At 35.4% G+C, this 6,319-nt stretch overlaps 1 pseudogene; it reads right to left on the reverse strand.

Moving 5' to 3' along the window:
* Positions 1-486: 486 nt before the first annotated feature.
* LOC113771827 lies at positions 487-6,221 on the reverse strand (annotated as a pseudogene).
* Between the last annotated feature and the right edge of the window lie 98 nt (positions 6,222-6,319).

The raw sequence follows: 6,319 nt of genomic DNA on the forward strand, positions 1-6,319 counted from the left end.
TTTTTGGCAATGCTGAGTCTTGCCTACTCTCTACTCTTTACTCCCCACAATCCTCAGATTTAGACACTACAAGTTTAGCTCCGAAAGCTTTTAAGCGGAATGTCTGACCAATAATATGCCATATATGAATGTCTTTTTCTTCAAATTGTAACACTAAGGTGTTGAGAAAATGCCAGCTCTCTTGTTCTTTAATTTAGCAATTGAAGACTCCAAATGGTAATAAATTGACTTCCCTGTTTGCGCTTTGAAGATCAACGTTTGCTTTCCTTCAGTTGAGCCATCAATGTTTCAATGACTCGGAAAAGGAATTTTTGGGCTTTCAAATGGTCTTTTGATACATATATAGAAGTTGACCTTTGAAAAAAAAAATGGTCTTTTGACCTTTTTTTAAACCACCCCCCCCCCCCCTCCAAAAAAAAAACAAAACGAAAAACCCAAAAAAAGGGGTTGTTATTAATGACCTTCGAAGATTAGTGCTTTTAATTTTCAAGCATAATGCTTAGAAGTACCAATGGTATCAATGTTCTCAAGAACATAATACTAAGAAGTACCGATATTATGAATGAACTCATCTATATAGGTTAGCATCAGGATAAATTCACTGTCTAAACACCAAGAAATTCCAAATAATGAAACTTGTATGGCTGCAAACGTCCTCAACAAACCATTTTAGCAATTAATCAACTACAATTGTCCACAAATATTACTCCAAAGAAACTGAAATTTAATTAATTACATGCAAAATAGATAGTAGAATAGATAAGATCTAACTAAACTTATTTCATCAGTGCTTTGGCCTTTCTGTATATCATCTTGAAGATAACCAGTTACATAATGGAACAACCATGAACAGATTCTTCACTAAGGGTCTGTTTGGTTGGAAGTAAAATGTTTTCCTTGGGAAAATATTTTCCGTGGAAGTAATTTTCTATGAAAATCATTTTCCTTTCATCATTTTCAGGTGTTTGGTTAGCTTATTGAAAATATTTTCTTACTTCATTTTTCTGGTGTTTGTTTAACTTTTGAAATATTTTCACTTTTATCTCTATCTTTATTTTCTATACATTATAACTACATACTTCTTCCCATGCAAAATAAGAAAATTTATCTCATTGTTTAACTTCAAAAAATCTTGGAGAAATGTATATATGAATAAAAAATATCTCCTTAAGCAATAAACAAATTGCTGGCCATTTAGTGTCAAATATCAATCACATGCAATGCTTATTGTGACATATATCTTGCACTCTCACTGCTGAAAGTTTCTCTAGAAAAGAATGTCCCTATTATATATAATTAATTACTAGCATAGGATGAGCAGGATGAGATTTTTTTTTTATTTTGAATATACTAGGGGGAGGGTTGGGTTGGGTGGTACGAGGGAGTGAGTGTAAAGAAGAGGTTTTGGGTTCGAATCCTCCTGTTTACACTAAAAAAAAAAAGAATATACTACAAGATGTTTTCAGTAAGTTTGGAACATACTACAGGCGGGATGCATGCATTTCGGAAAACAACTTCACTAAGTTTGGAAGGGAAGTTGTTTTCCATAAAATGAGTGAAAATATTTTACATAGGAAAATGTTTTCAGTAACTTTTGTGCAATCAAACACGGGAAATTAGAAAAAAAATTTTCCTGGAAAACATTTTCACCCGAAACAAACGAACCCTAAATACCTCACCAGCCCGGCTACCGAAAATGGTCGAATGTCCAAATTGATGACTGCCGTAACTACTAAAATAACCATAATCTTGGTTGCTATGATCATAGCCATGCTTGTAGTAGTTGTAGGAGGAGGCTGCAGGCGGCTGAGAGGTGGCGTAATAGGTGGCTGGACCACCACAACCGCCATAGCTGTGTGGGTTGTAGACGGTGTAGTTCTGATTTCTGAGCACAGGATTACATGGTAATTGCCAAAGTTCAGCTCTTCTTCCAGTTTTTCTCACTGTCTTGAGCACTTTCTTCTGCTCAACCGATCCTGTGACTGTTACCTTTTGCATTGACATGTCTATTTCCACGTTATCTACTCCTGTTTCATCCGTTGACGTTCAAATGTTAACTATAGTAGCTTGAATGATGGGAAAGAAGAGCTGATCAAAGGGTCTTTTCTTTTTTTCCCTCATTAATTTGTATGTGAAAAGATATTAATAACAGAGCTTTATAATTATAATGTGTGAAATAAAGAGATATACTTTGAGATTTTGGAGAGCTTTCCTGATCTTGCTGACACATCAGCACAGTCCATATGAACTAGCCATCTCTACCGGTCTAGGGCATTAGGCACATGTTAGCAAGATCAACAATACAACTTCATGATTAAAGCTATGGACATCAAAGAGATCTACATTAATTATAGGGTCTATCATGATTTTACATGGTAGATCATCATTCATTTTTTTTCACTTGTTTTACCAGTAATCACAATTTTTGTCTTACATATATTTTATATTATTATAGTTTATTTTTTATAGAAAATTCCAAAGTAATAATCAAGGACACCCCCTTAAATCCGCGCCTTAGCAGCTGCGTTCACTTTTTCTTTCACCATTGATAACGTTTTATCAAATTTTGTAACAAATGATCTTTCATAAATGTTAGTGTACACGGAACATTTCATCAAACATATAAGAAGTTTGATTTTTCAATCAAACAATGAAAGTTCCATTTATGCAAAGCAGAGGAGAGAAGTAAATTACCGTCATTTATCCTTTCAAAATAATTGAACCTTCCAAATGCACTCACGTTCGCTATATTATGTAATATATAATTGCAGGTGAAATCTATCCTCTTCACATAATTTCGACCTTATGATTACTTTAATTGACAAAGGAACGAAGGGCCCTCGATCCTTCTATCATCGTAAGCGTTCTTTAATCTTGAAAGCTTAAGCAAGGAAAAAGTCAGGTGTTTGTAGAGAACGTATAAAAATATATGCAACTTGGATTAATTTTGTGGACATTTGACTTTTATCAACGTAGATAACAAACAAAGATTAATCATTAATATAGTTGCTTGAGTTATTCACAAAGTATCTTGTTCAAAGTGCTTTTGGTGCAGAAGTGTACGTAGACCGCAAAATTGCATTTTGGAGAAGGAACGGACGGTGAAAAAGCATGTCATGGCAAATTCAGTTTCAGGACTGCACTCACAGCTGCTGGAAAAGCAGATAAAACAAATAACAACCAAGAAGATTAAGAAATAGGTTAGTCCCTAATCTAGTACAATGTTGTCTAAACATTAGAGAACTTGTCATTTTTTTTTTCCACTTAGGGGTATCGCAACATTCGGCCAAACTAATCCCCCAAGGCCAGATAGAGTCTTATTCCAATGATACACAGCGAAATAGTACACGAAAATCAAGTTCGTTTAAAGCTTTGCTCTAAGGATACATAGTGAAATAGCACACGAGAATCAATCACAGGACCTGTTAGTAAAAATTAGACTACAGAATCAGTTGGACTGCCCGCGGGAACTAAGAGCTTGGCATTTGAGCTATCAAAATTTCCTGACTAATATTCATTTGTCTTAGCAATACCGGAGCGATTATCAATTTAGGAAAGATTCGCTTTTGGGGTTCAGAAAGAGCAATAGCTAGAGACACCAGAGAGGAAAGGAAAAGCTTGCGACCAAGATTTTGAAGAAACACGTGCGAGTCACATGGGGTGACAACGAACTTTTGGCTGAATTCCTTTGTTTGGTGTTTGTTTGTTATGCTGAAAAGTAGCAAGCATGAAGAACTTGTGACATTTTTTTTAACTCTTACTTACAATATCAAGAATTCAATCCCGATAGTATATGCAATGTTAGTGTATATAAAATTAATTTTTTTAATATATAATTTTATCCATAAATAGTAAAAAGACAATCATCAGGCCATGTTAATTTTTTCCCCAAAGGCCAGGCCATGTTAATCTTGGTTCAGATAAATTAGAGAGCCAAATAAGAGTTAATGGATGATTTTTTTTTCCTCCTTGATGTCTTTACTCAAGACTAGAATAAAATCGCTCTCTTCCAAATTTAAAGATTTTATTGCTTAATTTTTCTAATATAGATTATTCCAAATTGATTTTTGTTATGAGTTTAATTTGTTTATATAATAAATGGAATTGAGAGAACTTTACAAACTATAACAGGTATACAAACTATGAACTTCTTTTGCTTTCTCAATTAAATTGTGGGTCTGGTGGCAATAGATAAAGGGTCAAGTTAACATAATGTATATCATTTTTCTAACAATTTTTGTTACTCAATTTGTCATTACTTTTATCAATTGGCTTTGGTCCAGCTGGTTAGGGGTAACATGATAGACATTGAGCTGGAGAATTTCATGAGGGTAAGTTATAAATGAAAACATTTTTATAAGGAAAGTTATAAACAACATCCTCATTGAAATTTTAAACCAAAGATGTTGCACTTATTGTTAAGATTTCAATGGTATACATTAACTTGTTAGCCATCAAATTAACAATTTTGGCCTGCAAAACGACCTGAAGAGATCATCTTTAGCTTTGATATATACAAGCATCTCTCAATCGGATTTTCATTGTTACAGCTGGCTAGGCCATACAGATTGAACTAGTTAACCATTAGTCCTCCTTGCCTGTAAAATCTAAAGACAAAATCCTAGGCAAACAGAGATCAGATCAGCTTGGAAAATCACAAAGATGGGGTTTGAAAGAGGAGAACAGGTTGAGGTGGTCATGGAAGACGAAGGATTCAAGGGTTCCTATTACCCTGCAATTACCATCTCGAAGAAGGGTACTTCACGGTACAAGGTGGAGTACACAACCCTCTTAAAAGACGATGAATCGGGGCCGCTGGAAGCAGTTATCGACTTCGATCAGCTCCGGCCGGTGCCACCTCCGATGCCGGTCATGGACTTTGATTTGTATGATTTAGCTGATGCATATGAGCACGACGGTTGGTGGGGTGGAATCATATATAAGAAATTTGAATTGGACTATCTTGTTTACTTCCCTACACTTGGAAAAGCACTGGCTTACCCTTTGGAGAAACTGAGGATACACCAGGAATGGGCTAATGGCAGGTGGACTTGCACGAAATCGGTACCCAATAAAGAAAAAAACTCTCTAATTTTTTTTGTTTTTCTACGTGAAATGTAGGTTGTTTCTGATTGAGAAATGAGAAAAATGAAAAAGGGCCTAGCTTCTTTAAGCATGGCTACTGAAATTTGCCACATGGAGTTAAGGATTCATATTATTATGAAATTTATTATTGGTAATAACCTACAAAATCTAAAATTCACTATGAACTACGAAGTAAGTTTTTTTCTTTCTTGATTCTAACAGGCAAACAAGAGTTTCGAGGAAAAACAGGCAAAAAAGAGTCCCAAAGGAAAACAGGCAAAGAAGAAAAATGTTAGCCTCCCAAAGCCAACAGTTGTGGAGTTCCAAACTGGACAAAAAATGGAGGTGATCGAAGAAGAGGAAGGTTTTGAGGGTCCTTACAATTCTGCAAATATAATATCTATTGAGGGTCCAGTAGACATTGAAGAAAACACGGGGCAACTTTCCAAGAAAAAGCAGGAGAAAAGGAGTTCCAAAGGAAAACAGGCAAAGAAGAAAAACATCGGCCTTCCAAAACCAACAGTTATGGAGTTCCAAACCCGACAAGAACTGGAGGTGATCAAAGTAGAGGAAGGTTTTGAGGGTCCAGTAGACATTGAAGGAAAAACAGGGCAAATTTCCAAGAAAAAGCAGGCGAAAATGAGTTTCAGAGGAAAACAGGCAAAGAAGAAAAACATCGGCCTTCCAAAACCAACAGCTGGGGAGCTCCAAACTGGACAAGAACTGGAGGTGATGATAGAGAAGGAAGGTTTTGAGGGTTCTTATAATGCTGCAAATTTAAAATCTAGTGGGGGCCCATCTCAATATCCACTGGAATACAAGACCCTCTGGAAAGAAAGCAAGTCCGGACCATTGGTAGAGGTTGTTGGCGATGATCAGCTCCTCCTTTTGCCACCTCATGTTTTGGTGAGTTGTTCAGGACTTTTCCGGCTTCCACATGATTAGTTGCCCATCTTGCATGCAGTCTTTTAAGTTGCACTGGACCTTCTGTCATCTTGGTCTTGATATTTGATGGTAAGAAAACAAAAAAGAAATAAAATATGAATATTTATGAAAAAGAAATAGGATAAAAAGTGGGATAGATAATAAATCAGGAATTGGAACAGAAGATCTATTATACTTCTAAGTTTTGCCATGTATATTCATCACAATGGATCTTTGTTTCATCTCTTGTTCTATTTTTTATTCCACTTTTTAGTATATTATTACTTCTCTTTCATAAATATTATATTTT

This window comes from Coffea eugenioides, chromosome 5 (genome assembly GCF_003713205.1).
Source record: "Coffea eugenioides isolate CCC68of chromosome 5, Ceug_1.0, whole genome shotgun sequence".
In the NCBI taxonomy this organism is placed as follows: domain Eukaryota; kingdom Viridiplantae; phylum Streptophyta; class Magnoliopsida; order Gentianales; family Rubiaceae; genus Coffea; species Coffea eugenioides.